Raw genomic sequence first — 16,639 nt, forward strand, 5'->3', positions numbered from 1 at the left:
TAGTTCTCATCTCTCACTAGGTTCTCCTTGGGCTGTGATGAAAAATCAGCCTACCTAGTTTCTGTCTCTAAACAACCACAAAAAAAGTTATTTTTCTTCATGAATTTGTCTGTTACCTCAGCCCTCATGCTGCTTAACTTTCCTAGATGCACAGCCTCAAACCCAAAGTTCACCCTCTGCAGTGGAGACTGCAGACTTTAGGACCAGATCTTCAAAGGATGCAAATTGGAAATTACACGTGAAGTTAATGGCGCTCCATTGATTGACCGCAGCTGAGAATCTGCCCTATATGCACTCTATATTGGATATTGGTTTTGATGGTGTTTCCCAATTAACTGAATATGTCATCATCTAGAAGGCTGCATGCATGCCAGAAAAAAGTTCTGTGTGCCTTTTCGTAGGGTTAAAGTGTGTGCATTGCAAGTGACATAAGCAATGAGGCCATAGCCAGAAACACCAGGCCTTTCGGAGTCATCTGTTAGTCATCGGCCGTTCAAGAGTACCCGTCACTTTGGCATTTAAAAAAACCTATTTGTGCTGCATTGTGAGCTGCTGAACCACTTTGTGAATGGAGCACAAAAATAAATAAGCCAAAATGGTTATCAAAAGCAGCACTCCCTGCTAGTGCAATGCTCATCGCACGAGCATGGACCCACAGCCACCTATTCCAGCCGTAATTAAGATAGACCTCCTAATATCATGATGGCCTCTGAACCTAAATCTGATGTGAATGGTAGAGTTCTGCTGTGCAGAATCAAGGACACCTCAAAGATTTACTCTACAGTTAAGACTTACAGTGGGAACATTGAACTGTTTGTTAAAGAGAACATTTTTAACCCTGAGCTCCGTGTTTTTAGCGTGCACGAGTTCCCAGGTTCACTTCACCAGAGGTTAGAATCTGAGCAGACTGGCAGCAGAAGCCTCTTTCAATAGGCCAGACCTTGAGAGTTGTTGAACACCTTCTGTGAAAATTTGGTTGTGACAGACCCACAGCTGATGTACATGAGCATACGTCTACTGCCATCTTGGGAGCTATGCTGATTTTCACCTGCTGACTTACAAAATCTCAATCAGAGCTGTGGGAGTTTAACATCTCTCTGGATTTGGCCTGTGTTAATAAAATAATCTTGCCTTACATACTTTGCCTCTGATGGCAATACTTTGGCAAAAAGAAAAACAACACAACAATTAAAATATGAATCTTTGACAAGTGGCTGCATGGTATCTGCATTTTTCAAAGCTATCAGCACTCATAATACAGAATGGGCACTCCTCAAATCAGTTAGATAAATGGCACACCTTGTAGAAATGTTAAATATTTATCTATCTAATAGAATGCAGTAGCTCTGCCTTTTGGTTACATAATACATATTTGATAAGTTTGTATTTACCACATAAGTGACTGGTCTGAAGCCCAGTAACAAGGCTCTCATTGGCTTCAGTGGACTTTGGTGTAGAGCCTAAATCAACAACTCCAAAAGGTGGGTCTCTATTGAAGAGCTTGTCCCTGGTCCTACTGGAACTGTTAACTGATGTGTATTTGTTTTGTTTAAGTTTTTAGGATATATAAACTGTAGAGAATATAGAAATATTAGCCATATTTTGATGCTGTCCCTCTCTCCTATCTTTCACATGTCTCCAATCTCCTGGCTCCTGGGTCTGTCCATGGACCAGTCAGAGTAGTCCTGTGTGAGTTACAACAGTTTTACACTTGGCGTCAATGGCTCTCTGTGGGGCTGCAAGAAATTCCAGAATCAAGGCCATGGTGTGCATATGCCTACGCTCAGAGGAGGCAGCGGTAGTACTCCCTCTAATCAGACAGGGAGGGAGAGATTTAACCCCTTCCTGGCAATCTTGGTTGAGGTGTACACATGGCATCACACTTCCCCATGGGACTCACTAATCACTCCTACACCCCGACATACACATCACTGTGGCATTTAGTGATCACCAGTGCCCATCACCCCAGGTACATAGCCTTTCTTTAACATCTTGAAACACTTCAGTGAGCATTTTAACTTTCCTAATGATTCTGAGTGTGAGGCTGTCTCATATCCTCTCCTCTGCCTGAAGATCCGAAAGGTGAATGCTTCTGTTTGATCTGCTCACCAACCCATTCCCAAGGCATCAGCTCAACTTGCAAAGCTTGAACACTGGCTGATACCCTGCCCTGAAGAGGAACAGCAGCAGCAGCATGGAGCACCCTTGCAGAGTGAATGGCTACTTCCATAGCTGCCCACAAATCTTTCCTGACCCAGTCGGACATAGGAGCGTTTATGGAGCTGTAGAAGATGCCTGTGTAGCTTGCTGGCCTGAAGAAAACAGCAGTGACATAATGAGCCCTACTCAGTTCATCCCATTCTAGTTTTCCTTCCCAGCACACACAACTGGATAAAGAGCAGTTAGAGATAGCAAGTGAACGCTTCTATAAGTATCAGGCATATAATGTTCTTTAATGTCTCCCAGTCAACTGGTAAACTGCTTGTGTCTGCAAAAAATCCCCAAGCTCACAGCTGTGGTTTTGAACTAGTTTAAAGCTGCATTTCTCTGAACTTTTGCCAGTCAGCACAAGAAACAAACAGAACACGATTTCTGCTGATCCTGCATCATGGGGTCTTTGCCAAACTTCCTGTCAGGACTTGTGGGAGGGAAATAAAATGTGTTTGTGAAATGAACTGCTTGTCATCATTAAAAACTAACAGTGGGAGTAAAATCACAGGCTGTTTGCGGTACAACTACCACCCATCCAATGGGCGAGATATACCACAAAACTAAGTACATTAGAAATCACATTACTTTATTAATAGTAATAATTAACAATAAATAGCATTTATATTTTTCCTTTAATTCCGAAAGATCCCAAAGATCTTGATCCTGCACCCACTGAAGTTAATCATAAAACACCCATTGATTTTAAGTACAAACCTGGTCCCAAAGTGCATTACAAATGCAAATAATATATTACAAATAGATCATGAGGGAGTTCAGGTTTCCTGATACCAAATGTATGGCTGGGTCCTGCATCCTTTATTCAGGGAAAACGCCCTGTGCAGTCAGTGGGAGATTTGCTTAGTGAAGGCTGCAGGTCTGGGTCCATACTTTGTGTAGTCAGGAACTAAATTCAGCCCAAGTTTAACAATCATAGCTCCCATTGACTTCAATGGGTGGTGCATCTCCTTACACCAGGACTGGATTTGGTCCCTGGAATTTACTGTTCGATGGAAAATTCTGACATTTTGGAAAAAAAAATTCACTCTGAATTGTGATGAAAGCCAAAATGTCCTGTGAAACAAAAATTCTGAAAAACTTAAACCAAAATTTTTCAGAATCATTTCATTTTGATAAAAAAGTGTTGCTTTGCTAAGGTAAAATGTCTTCTTTCAAATTTGTATCCAGTGTTATTGTAACTGTGTTGGTCCCAGGATTTTAGAGAAACAAGATGGGGGAGGTGCTATCTTTCATTGGACCAACTTCTGTTGGTGAGAGAGACAAGCTTTTGAGCTACACAGAATTCTTCCTTGGGGCTGGGAAATGTACTCAGAGTATCACACAGCTCAATACAAGGTTGAACGGATGGTTTGGCATAAGTAGTTAGCACATACAGTAGAACCTCAGAGTTACGAACGCCTCTCGAATGGAAGTTGGTTGTAATTCAGAACTGTTTGTAACTGAACAAAAAGTTATGGTTATCTTTCAAAAGTTTACAACTGAAGATTGATTTAACACAGTTTTGAAACTTTACTATGCAAAAGAAAAATGCTGCTTTTAGCCATCTTAATTTAAATGAAACAAGCACAGAAACAGTTTCCTTAGTTTGTCAAATCTTTTTTTAAACTTCCCCTTAACTCTTTAATAATTTACATTTAACATTTAACTGTATTTGCTTTGGGGGCTGGCAGTAGGGGTTGTCTCTGCTGCTGCCTGATTGCATATTTCCAGTTCCAAATGAGGTATGAGGTTGACTGGTCAGTTTGTAACTCTGCTGGTCATAACATTGAGGTTCTACTATATTCTAAGGGATCATTCAAGGTGAAGTGGCCTGTTAACTATCCTGTAGTCCTAGGACAAAAAGGGAACAGATAGTGAGTTATATATTATTGTAATAAGCCATAAATCCAGTGTCTTTATTAAGACCATGATTTTTAGTGTCTAGCAAAGTCATTAATTAAAGCTCCCAGGCATGACTTTTGAAAGTGTTGTGCAGGTTTCCTTTGAATCAGATATTCAATTGCTTTGTGAAAATTATTCACTGACACGTGATATGATGTTTTTGTCTTTTATCATTGTCCTGTGTTAGTTCATTCGAGACAGTAGTGATTTTGTGTTTTCACTGACATAGTTGTTATGTTGTGATAGGCATGTCTCTCTTATTTCATCTTTATCATTTTGAATCATTTTGGTTTGATGTTTATATTATATGAAAATAATAAACATATATGTGAAATATAATATTAATATTTCATATAATGTAAAAGTCCAAAGGAATTGAATCAAAATGCTAAAAATAAACAAAAATATTTTGACTTTATTGACACAAAACAAGAAAGATGAAACAATTTGTTTATACCTTTCCCCATCAAAAATGTTGTCAGAATTGACACAGCGCCACAAAACATTTAGGTGAAAGAGCATTTTTCAATAGAAAACTGGTCAGTTGAATTTTTTTTAGTCAGTCACAGCAGAACCAGCGCCAGCAAGCAAATATCAGGAGAAGTTTTTGTAATCAGGGCATTCAAGATAGCATTTGCATCACTTTGCAGAGATGATACATGGCGTTAGATGAGAAGGGACGCTATGTTCAGACTTTGGTTTTGTTAGTGCATTTAACTGATATGTAGCACTGTGTTACTGTTGTGCATTGCATTACTGACAGATAACTGTAAGAAAGTAGGAGTAAGATACATAGCATGCTAAAATACATAGACACTGCAGTAAAGGTTTCCAATGTAACTAAATGTGGAGTGTTGCCAAGAAAATCTATGGAGTAGTTTTACAAGTCTGATAGTTACTTTACTGACTTCAGTGAAATTAGTCAGAGGGAATTTTACCTGTGGATTTAAGTGCTTTCTTAACATTAAAATCGTAACCCCTTTGACTCCAGTTGGATCTGCAAGAGCTCACTATCTCTGAAAATTACACCGGGCATCTCAAGTTGTGCACGCATAATCAGTGGTCACTTTTGGACCTTAATCTTGCATTGTCTCAGTTTCCCCATTGTAAAATGGAAATAGTCATATTTTCCACTGCACTCAGGTGTTGTGAAGCTAAATTCACTAACGTTTGTGAGGTAGTCAGGTATTATGGTATTGAGGACTATAGAAAAACACCTACAAATGATTACAAAAACAATAATGTAAATAGATGTTTGCATTTAAACACAAGGTTAGTGCAGTACAGGTCTGAATCTGTGGAAGAAGCAAACATTAGGCAACAAAGGAAGGGAAGAGAACCAAAACAAAGGGGATCAAGGTGAGCAGGACAGGGATTAATGCGAAGTGAAGAGAAAGGGACAACAACAAAAAAACATTGTCTTGCACAGGTGAGCAAGCCACCCGATAGCTAGACCTTCCCTGGATTATAATTTATAATACCTATGACTTAATTTCCTAAAAGTGCACCAAAACACTGTCAATAACAGCCATGTTGTATGGAAGAAGGACGCTCTAGTGGTTGAAGCACAGCATTGGCACTCTTAAGGAGTTCCATTTGTAGCTCTGCCACTGACTTATGAATTGACCCTAGGCCTGGCAATTAACTTCTCACCCTAGAACAAAGGGGTAACACCACCTCCCTACTTCAGAAGATGGCGATTATGAAGCTTAATATTTAATGTTTGTAAAGCACTAAGCATTTTTCTAGAGTTTTCCATAAGAACTTAAATATTAATGATTAAAATAAAAGTTTATAAATATTTAGAATAATCACTCTGAGGCAAATCTTAGAAACTGCACACAAGCCAGGTACTTGGGCTGTGTGTAGAAGTGCCCTTCAGGGGAAGGAATCCTGTCCTCCAGGCTTGTGAGCAGCAGCGTGTAGTGGGCAGGTATGTCCAGGCTGCAATTAAAAACCCACAGCTAGCCCATGCCAGCTGACTTGAGTTTGCATAGCTCAGGTTAAGGGGCTGATTAACTGAGGTGTAGATGTTTGGTATCAGGCTTTAGGACCCTGCGAGGTGGGAGGGTCCCAGAGCTTGGGCCTGAGCCCTGTAAGCAGAAGTTAGCTGGCATGGGCCAGCCACAGTGTTTAATTGCAGTATTGACATATCCAGGAAGTCTGACATGTCTGAGGTAGTTAGTTGGCAAGTCATTGAACCAAAACACTTTCCATTCCCCTGGCTTCTTTCAAATCCCTTCTTATTACTGGAGTGCAGGCAGGTGCTGCAGAGCTGTGCTCTGGCAATGTGCATTGGGTGCAGTCCCACTTAGGAACTCCCCACATCCTGCTTCTCACCCCAGTTCTATTTCGTTCACGGCTCTCCACACCAGCAAGTAGTGGGCAAAATTTGCTCATATGGACCTAATCAGTCCTTATTTGAGCAAATCCACATTGCTTGCAATGAGAATACTCCATTAATATTAGGTCTGGGCCCTGCAAAGTTCAATATAATGATTCCATGCCATCGTGGTTGTTCACAAGGAGCGCACCATACCCACAACCCTTATGATATGAAGAATATTTCAGCTCTGTCTCCCAGCTCCTCCACCTCTATGACCCATGGGCCCAGGAAATGAAAAGTTGTTTTTCTCTGCTGACAGCTGCTTTTCACTTCCAGCAGCACTGCCCTGGTTGAAAGGTGAATGTTCCACCTCATAGTGAAAATGGCAACAGTGAAGCCACATTTACTAAATTTCAGGTCAGGTGCAAAATATGTCACTTGTTTGAGAAGCAATTATTTCATGAACACATTCCTCACCTTTTGGCATAATGCTCATTTTCCTCACTTTGCTTTATTCTAAAAGTGGCAAATACAAAAGTATTTTAAATGTCACAGGCGAAAAGGTATTTCTCAACTATGTCCAGTATTGTTCTCCAAAAGGATTTTCTAACCGTCACCTCCCATGTGGCATTTTGTTTTATAAATGTAAAATTCAATAAAATTGAGAGAAACGTTATACAATAATACATATGGATTATAGAGGGGTTTCATGCTGAACTGTGGTTCTGTTGAATTCCCTGTCAAAGCTGCCATTGGTTGGAAATATTTATTGTTTTGTATGCACTGCCAGTGAAAATTGTCTAGATTTCTAGTGTAAATAAGGTTCTCTGTGAGCTGAGTCCCTGAGGCCACATCCTGCTCCCCCAATCCCCTCACGGACAACGCTCCAAACACTGCAGAGAGCATGGAGAACTCCACAGTCCCCATTCACCGCAAAGCAGTGCTCTGGGGCCACTCTCTGTGTGGCCCAGTGGAGGGGGAATTTGTGGGCTGCCCAGGGAAAGGGCATGAGCCTGGGCAGTGTATCACACAGCACAGATCCACTGGCCTAAAGCCTTACACGTGTGGGAGGAGGCTGTACATCGCAGCCCACATGTACTGTGGTACAGAGGAAAACCCGACTGTACTTGAAGCCTTTGAACTGAGGCTGCAGATAGGGAGTTCTGAACATAAGAACATAAGAACGGCCATACTGGGTCAGACCAAAGGTCCATCTAGCCCAGTATCCTGTCTACCGACAGTGGCCAATGCCAGGTGCCCCAGAGGGAGTGAACCTAACAGGCAATGATCAAGTGATCTCTCTCCTGCCATCCATCTCCATCCTCTAACAAACAGAGGCTAGGGACATTTCTTACCCATCCTGGCTAATAGCCATTTTTTGACTTAACCACCATGAATTTATCCAGTTCTCTTTTAAACACTGTTATAGTCCTAGCCTTCACAACCTCCTCAGGTAAGGAGTTCCACAAGTTGACTCTGCGCTGCGTGAAGAAGAACTTCCTTGTATCTGTTTTAAACCTGCTGCCTATTAATTTAATTTGGTGACCCCTAGTTCTTGTATTATGAGAATAAGTAAATAACTTTTCCTTATCCACTTTCTCCACATCACTCATGATATTATATACTTCTATCATATCCCCCCTTAGTCTCTTCTTTTCCAAGCTGAAGAGTCCTAGCCTCTTTAATCTCTCCTCATATGGGACCCTCTCCAAACCCCTAATCATTTTAGTTGTCCTTTTCTGAACCTTTTCTAGTGCCAGTATATATCTTTTGAGGTGAGGAGACGACATCTGTACGCAGTATTCGAGATGTGGGCATACCATGGACTTATATAAGGGCAATAAGATATTCTCCGTCTTATTCTCTATCCCCTTTTTAATGATTCCTAACATCCTGTTTGCTTTTTTGACCGCCTCTGCACACTGCGTGGACATCTTCAGAGAACTATCCACGATGACTCCAAGATCTTTTTCCTGACTCGGTGTAGCTAAATTAGCCCCCATCATATTGTATGTGTAGTTGGGGTTATTTTTTCCAATGTGCACTACTTTACATTTATCCACATTAAATTTAATTTGCCATTTTGTTGCCCAATCACTTAGTTTTGTGAGATCTTTTTTAAGTTCTTCACAGTCTGCCTTGGTCTTAACTATCTTGAGCAGTTTAGTATCATCTGCAAACTTTGCCACCTCACTGTTTACCCCTTTCTCCAGATCATTTATGAATAAATTGAATAGGATTGGTCCGAGAACTGATCCTTGGGGAACACCACTAGTTACCCCTCTATTCTGAGAATTTATCATTAATTCCTACCCTTTGTTCCCTGTCTTTTAACCAGTTCTCAATCCATGAAAGGATTTTATCCCATGACAGCTTAATTTACATAGGAATCTTTGGTGAGGGACCTTGTCAAGGCTTTCTGGAAATCTAAGTACACTATGTCCACTGGATCTCCCTTGTCCACATGTTTGTTGACCCCTTCAATGAACTCTAATAGATTAGTAAAACATGATTTCCCTTTACAGAAACCATGTTGACTATTGCTCAACAGTTCATGTTTTTCTATGTGTCTGACAATTTTATTCTTAACTATTGTTTCAACTAATTTGCCCGGTACCGACGTTAGACTTACTGGTCTGTAATTGCCAGGACCACGTCTAGAGCCCTTTTTAAATATTGGTGATACATTAGCTAACTTCCAGTCATTAGCTAACTTCTGGATTTGTCCTTGAGCTGTATATGTCTACTTATTAATTGCAAGCCAAATCTACTTGTGAAATCTTACTCTGTTGCCTGTCTCCCATGTTTGGAATTCTCAGGTTCCAAAGTCACAGTTCATCTATGATAGTCATTTTAAAAATGTAGCAGTCAGACTTTCGCTCTACCTGTTGATATTAAAGTCCATAGGCCAATGAGTTTCTAGTTAGATAGTAATGGAGTCACATGGCCTGAGAGAAAAGGCTGGGATTTAAGATTAACTATTATGTGTCTGCATGTATGTAGACCCGCTCCAGCCCTGAAGGAGTTGGAAAAGCCAGGGCCAGCTGTAGGCACCAGCGCTCCAAGCATGTGCTTGGGGCAGCACTTTCCAAGGGGCGGCACCACAGCTCCTTTTTTTTTTTCTTTTTTTGTGCTTGGGGCACAAAAAGCCAGGAACTGGCCCTGAGCAGAGGTGAGCTGCGGTGGGGGGGGACCCAGGGAGGGCCGCAGGAAATAACCCAGGGGGAGGAACTGCTCCCCCCCAGCTCACCTGTGCTCCACTGCCGCCTGCTCCCCTAAGTGCACTGCCGCTCTGCTTCCCCACGTCCCCGGCTTGCTGTGTGAATCAGCTGTTTTGTGGCAAGTCTGGGAGGGAGGGTGGGAAGCAGAGTGGTGGTGGCGGCGCGCTCATGGGAGCAGGCAGAGTGGAGGGGAGCTGCGGCGGTGGGGGGTGCAGGGAGGGCCACATGAAGTAACCCTGGGGGGGGCAGAGGAACCACTCCCCCCTCCAGCTCACCTCCGCCTCCTCCCATGAGCATGCCACCACTCCGCTTCTCCCCGCTCCCTCCCAGGCTTTCCTGGGAGGGAGGGAGTGGTAAGAGGGGAAATGCGGCATGCCCGGGGCAGGAGGCGGGGCTGGGGATTTGGGGAAGAGGTTGGAATGGGGCGGGGAAGGGGTGGAGTTGGGGCGGGGCCGGGGGGCCACAGGAAAAATTTTTTGCTTGGGGAAGCAAAAAACTTGAAGCCAGCCATGGGAAAAGCCCAGGAGAGAGAGAGCTGGGGCTGGGGAAGGGAGCAAAGCCCCAGCTGATTGGGGGAAGTGGCTGCAGCTGGAGCCATGCCCCAAACAGACTAACCAGGCCTTATAAGAAAGCCAGGGCAGCCAGAAGCTCAGGACAGTCTCTCTCTGCTTGTAGAGAGAGAAGAGCCTGGCTGCTAGGGAGCTGAGCAGGGTATTGGGAGTAGAGCAGGGTTGGGGGAAGGCTAGAGGAGCTGGGGAGCTCTGGCCTAGGAAAGCCCCAAGCTGTAGGCCTAGCTGAGGGCCTAAGACCAGTACCGGGGTTGCAGTGGGGCAGCCCAGCTATAGAGAGAGGCAGCAGGTCCAACCCAACCTTGCCTGTGATGAGTGGCGTATACTGCAGTCTGCCCCAGAGAGTGGAGCTAGATGGTGACTGGCAGTAGCCTTCCACTGAGGCAAGATGGGGTTAGTGGGTGGGGGTTCCCCTGGGTAGGGAGACCCAGAGTGTGGGGGTACTGCCAGGGGGGCAGCAACCCAGAGAAAAGGGCACTGGCGTCCTGGGAGGGACACGGTGGCCAGTGGTAAGCCAGATCACCAACCTGCAGGGGGTCTCCAGGACGCTAGAAGAGCTAATTCCCATGGACGACCAGCAGGAGGCGCCGCAGAGGTGAGTCCACTCGCTTACGATGTATAACATATGAAATGGCAGAGCTGACAGAGAAATAGTCCAAAACCTTTCCTGTACCCTAACCTTTACATCATAAAATAAAGTAAATATCATAAGGATTCAAATTCCTTGCCCCATTATTATCTGAAATGACAAAACTGGAAGATACACGTTTCCTAGTTCAACCACCTTTTTTGCAGGTAGTGTTTCTGGCTCTGGAAATCTTTGTTCAGAAAGTATCAGAGGGGTAGCCGTGTTAGTCTGGATCTGTAAAAGCAGCAAAGAGTCCTGTGGCACCTTATAGACTAACAGACGTTTTGGAGCATGAGCTTTCCTGGGTGAATACTCACTTCGTCAGATGCATGTAGTGGAAATTTCCTGGGGCAGGTATATATATGCAGGCAAGCTAGAGATAATGAGGTAGTTCAATCAGGGAGGATGAGGCCCTGTTCTAGCGGTTGAGGTGTGAAAACCAAGGGTATGTGTGTACCATCACATACAGTCCCCAGCTAAAACCTCTCCAACGCATCATCAGGGACCTACAACCCATCCTGGACAATGATTCCACACTTTCACAGGCCTTGGGTGGCAGGCCAGTCCTCGCCCACAGGCAACCTGCCAACCTGAAACATATTCTCACCAGTAACTGCACACCGCACCATAATAACTCTAGCTCAGGAACCAATCCATGCAACAAACCTCGATGCCAACTCTGCCCACATATCTACACCAGCGACACCATCACAGGACCTAACCAGATCAGCCACACCATCACCAGTTCATTCACCTGCACATCCACCAATGTAATATACGCCATCATATGCCAGCAATGCCCCTCTGCTATGTACATCGGCCAAACTGGACAGTCGCTACGGAAGAGGATAAACAGACACAAATCAGATATTAGGAATGGCAATATACAAAAACCTGTAGGAGAACACTTCAACCTCCCTGGCCACACTATAGCAGACCTTAAGGTGGCCATCCTGCAGCAAAAAAACTTCAGGACCAGACTTCAGAGAGAAACTGCTGAGCTTCAGTTCATCTGCAAATTTGACACCATCAGCTCAGGATTAAACAAAGACTGTGAATGGCTTGCCAATTACAGAACCAGTTTCTCCTCCCTTGGTTTTCACACCTCAACCGCTAGAACAGGGCCTCATCCTCCCTGATTGAACTACCTCATTATCTCTAGCTTGCCTGCATATATATACCTGCCCCTGGAAATTTCCACTACATGCATCTGACGAAGTGGGTATTCACCCACGAAAGCTCATGCTCCAAAACGTCTGTTAGTCTATAAGGTGCAGCTTTTGTTCAGAAAGAGGGAAAAATATTACGAAAGTTGTAGTGTAGTCTTACTAATGATAATATGGTACCATTTTCTCAACACATTTATCACTATCTGGTCACATTTTAGTATTTAAAACATTCTTAATAGAATCACTTGTATAAGAACTGATGAGGATTCCTCACAAACTTGCAGATTTCTTCAATTCGTTACAGAGATCTGTAACAATCTTCATTTCCTAAAACACTTTGTGCAAGCAAGCAACCAAGGACAAAACAATTCTGCCATCTCCAAAACTGCAAATCCTGGTATTGTCAAAGAATTTCCTTGTGAAAAATCGCATTTACCTCTGAAGATGCAATATTGTATATTACAGTTCATGATCAGGGATTACAAACACACACACATATATATTACAGTGAACATGCCTATAAAAATGACATGTTATCTATGTATCTTCTCTGAATTACCTATGTCCTTTCTACACTGGGCAGGTTTGCTGTAAAGGTCTACCATCCACACACTGAGCCAGGCATTGCCTGCTGAATTTATAAGATGTGTTAATAAAAGTAAATAACATCGAAATGTTTAGCACTTACAATGGCTTCAACTCATCAGGCTGCAGACAGCACTTTTCAAACACTAAAACATTGTATTGTTCCTTTTTTAAAGGTCTCATGGTTGTACAGTATTTACATTATTCTAAGCCTTTTTACCTTTTTCTGGATTGACAAGACAGAAAAAAGGATTGTTTAAAAGAAAATACCACCCTTTGGAGAAAAATGCTAGAATTGCTTCCTCCTCCCCCTCCCTTGTTTTGTGAGCACAACTGCTCAACAAAGGGAATAAAAATAAGAAGACCCAATGTTGACCTCACACCAGTAGAAATTGGGAGTAACTGCACTGATGTCAGTGGAGTTAACCAGTGTAAAACTTGTATATGGGAGATCAGGATCTTGCCCAGAGTTTGAAAAACAGCAGAAACAACTGAGTAAATATAAATGCATATCTTGTGCTAACCACACATTTCCTTTGAAAAATCTAAAGATAACAAAAGAACATGCTGACTCCTTTGCCTTACAGATGTAGCAGTTGATGATAGTCAACTTTCTTAAACAATTCAGTAAATAAATTACAATTTTCTAAACATTTCCTTTTACAGTATAACCATAATTTTGACTATCACTAATTCTACACTCCTCCTCTACTGAAATAGAAAGCACAGACTGTGGAGGAGAAAGTGAACTGAGATTGACCTCCTCTCTCCCCCATCACTTAACACTGTATGAGGCATAGCTCACACACGTCTCTTATTTCCTTCTGTAAACAATTTAAACTGCAATCTGAAACCTGGAATCTCTTCACTATAAACTGTTACTAAGGGGTTTTACAAAAAAGTATTTCCTCTGGCTTAACAGCATATGTCTGGTTTGCACTGGGGATGAAAATAAATCCAAGTCAGCCACAAAACAGCTATTCCAAGGTATGCATGAGACACATCTTGAGCTTTCAGATAACAAAAAGATTCATCACAAGTACCTGAGCTCACTACAAGGGTAACTGAGTGAAATTTTATGGCCTGTGCTGTACAGAAAGTCAGACTAGACAATCTAATGCTCCAATCTGACTTTAAAATCTACTAATCACTGCTTCTGGGAAGTGGTAGCCATGAAATTCTAGACCACAGATTGTATGGGGCTTCTAATTCAGCTCATTAATTCTTCACATTTCCTTAGATCAGAGAATTTTTGGCAACAGCTATGTCAAAATAAGTAAGGGAACTTTGACTACACTTTTTCTCCCTGTTACATAGATCATAGAAGTAGAATGTTTAGGTTGCTTTAAATGTTCATAGTTATCTCTCGCCATTGATTTTTTTTTTCATGTTCTATCCGCCACTCAATGGGAGAGGCTCATCACACTCAAGCCATATACTTTCTTCAGTGTTCTCAGAATCATCTTGCACCTGAAGGCAAAATCTTTCCTTACTGAGGATTGATATGTTTCCAAGATCCAGTTGAGTCCAGCTGCCCAGGAGTGTTAATGCATCGTACAAATGAATACAGCTTTCTCTGGATTTTTGCTGATGGCAGTTGGGGGAAGGTCATATGATCCTGTAGTAAAGGAGTGATAGAAAAATATAGAAGTGGTTAATGGTGACAAAAGTATCAATGGTAGGCTTGCAAAAGGAGGCAATGGAGGTTGGAAGGAGGTTTAATGAAGTAGGTGATTTTGTTCATATAGGTATAGAATAAACTTACTGAGCATAAAGATTAATGAGGTATTTCTCAAATTAACAGTTAAATTATAAAAGCAGCGAAGAATCCTGTGGCACCTTATAGACTAACAGACGTTTTGGAGCATGAGCTTTCGTGGGTGAATACCCACTTCCTCAGATGCATGACATCTGAGGAAGTGGGTATTCACCCACGAAAGCTCATGCTCCAAAATGTCTGTTAGTCTATAAGGTGCCACAGGATTCTTTGCTGCTTTTACAGATCCAGACTAACACGGCTACCCTCTGATAGTTAAATTATATTGGCTTCTAACAAACACCGTACAACATAAAATATATTTAAGCTCTGGCTCTGATTCTCAGGAGCAGTCAACCTATAAATAGCCCACGACACAAGGAGGGGCAAAGGTGGCACAGTGTACCTCAGTTATTCTTGGACCAGCCAGAGGCTTGGCTTGTTTGGCCCCCAGGGCCAGTTAGAGCAGCTTCAGGGCCTATGGCCTCAATGGGTCATTGCTACCCTGAGGTAGCCAGAGCTCAGTGGCACTTCAGCTCATCTTCTTTTAACCATGTCCACATCGCTGGCTGTGAGCAGGATAGCATAGAGATGTACACTGTCCCTACACCATGCTGGGACTCCTCAATGGCTGGATCCACCAGCTTTATACGCCCATGGTGCTGATTGAGCCTATAAAAGGTTGTAGCTCAATGATGAATTGTGCGCAATATCTTTTGTAAAAATAAATTAGTATTTGCTTGTGTGTATGATTTTATGGGCTTCCTAGTAAACTAGGCAGTGGGACTTGACACCTATCCTTTAGCTCTCTGGCCCTGGTTCTCCATCTGGTTCAGTCTCAGTTCAGCCCCTTTCCAGGTGTGTATTGCAGGGGAGGTAACACTTCCATGTACAGTCCCTTCCCTGGGCCTGTCTAAATTCCTTTTTCTCAGGGCATAATGGCTTCCCCAGTGGCTGTTGGGGGGACTCCCCAAGCCTGCCCATTACTTTGAGCCCCAACCCAGGAACTCTCTAAGTACCAGCCACATGCCATGACCCTTTAACTAACTGTGTTTCCTTGGGCCACTTCCCCTCAGCCCTTATCTTTGTCAAGTCCCAGGGGCACCTTCCATGTTCCCCCAGTTCCTTCCAGCAGACTGAATTCACTGTGGCCCCTTTATATGAGCCTGCTGGGCCCTGATTGGCTGCTTCCATAGCCTCTTTCCGGATTGGATTGGATTGTGTCCCATGCAGCTGCTCTAGGGAGCTTGGAAGACCCTCTCCACTGCCCATTTTCTGGGCCCAGTTAGCCAGCCTGTATTCTACTTTGGTTCCACAGACTGCCAGGTATATCAGCTGACAGCTCCTTCATGGAGCTGCCATGGGCATGTACCTGGCATGGTTCATCCTCATCCCCAATACCTGTCCTTTTTGCGGAGTGAGGAAGACCCTGGCATATGTCTGTTTGGAGTGTGCCAGGTGCACACTCCTCCAGAACCTTCTCCTAAGGTTCTGGTTGCACTTTTCCCTGAACCTCCTGATCTATGCACATCCAGTCCGTAGCCCCATGAAGTTGTGAGACCTCCTTGTCAACCTCCTCCTAGTGTTGGCAAAAGTGGCCATATAATATCAGCAGGGGTATGCTGGGCAAGGCGGGTGCTCTGCAACTGTGGGGCCTACTTTTTTTCCTCCTTTGGCTCTTGTATCCAGGCAGACTTCCTCTGGGCAGCATCGGTTGGCTCCCTCAGGCCATGTCTACATCTAAAATTTTGCAGCGCTGGTTGTTACAGCTGTATTAGTACAGCTGTATAGGGCCAGCGCTGCAGAGTGGCCACACTTACAGCAACCAGCGCTGCAAGTGGTGTTAGATGTGGCCACACTGCAGCGCTGTTGGGCGGCTTCAAGGGGGGTTCGGGGAACGCGAGAGCAAACCGCGGCGAAGCTGGTCTCCTTTCCCGGGTTTGCTCTCGCGTTCCCCGAACCACCCAGCAAACCGCAGGGAAGGAGACCTGCTTGTTCGGGGAACGCGAGAGCAAACCGCGGCGAAGCTGGTCTCCTTTCCCGGGTTTGCTCTCGCGTTCCCGGAACCACCCAGCAAACCTCAGGGAAGGAGACCTGCTTGCTCGGGGTTCGGGGAACGCGAGAGCAAACCGCGGCGAAGCTGGTCTCCTTTCCCAGTTTGCTCTCTCGTTCCCCGAACCCCCGAACAAGCAGGTCTCCTTCCCTGCGGTTTGCTGGGTGGTTCGGGGAACGCGAGAGCAAACCCGGGAAAGGAGACCAGCTTCGCCGCGGTTTG

Source organism: Gopherus flavomarginatus, chromosome 3, assembly GCF_025201925.1.
Source record: "Gopherus flavomarginatus isolate rGopFla2 chromosome 3, rGopFla2.mat.asm, whole genome shotgun sequence".
Taxonomy (NCBI): Eukaryota; Metazoa; Chordata; order Testudines; family Testudinidae; genus Gopherus; species Gopherus flavomarginatus.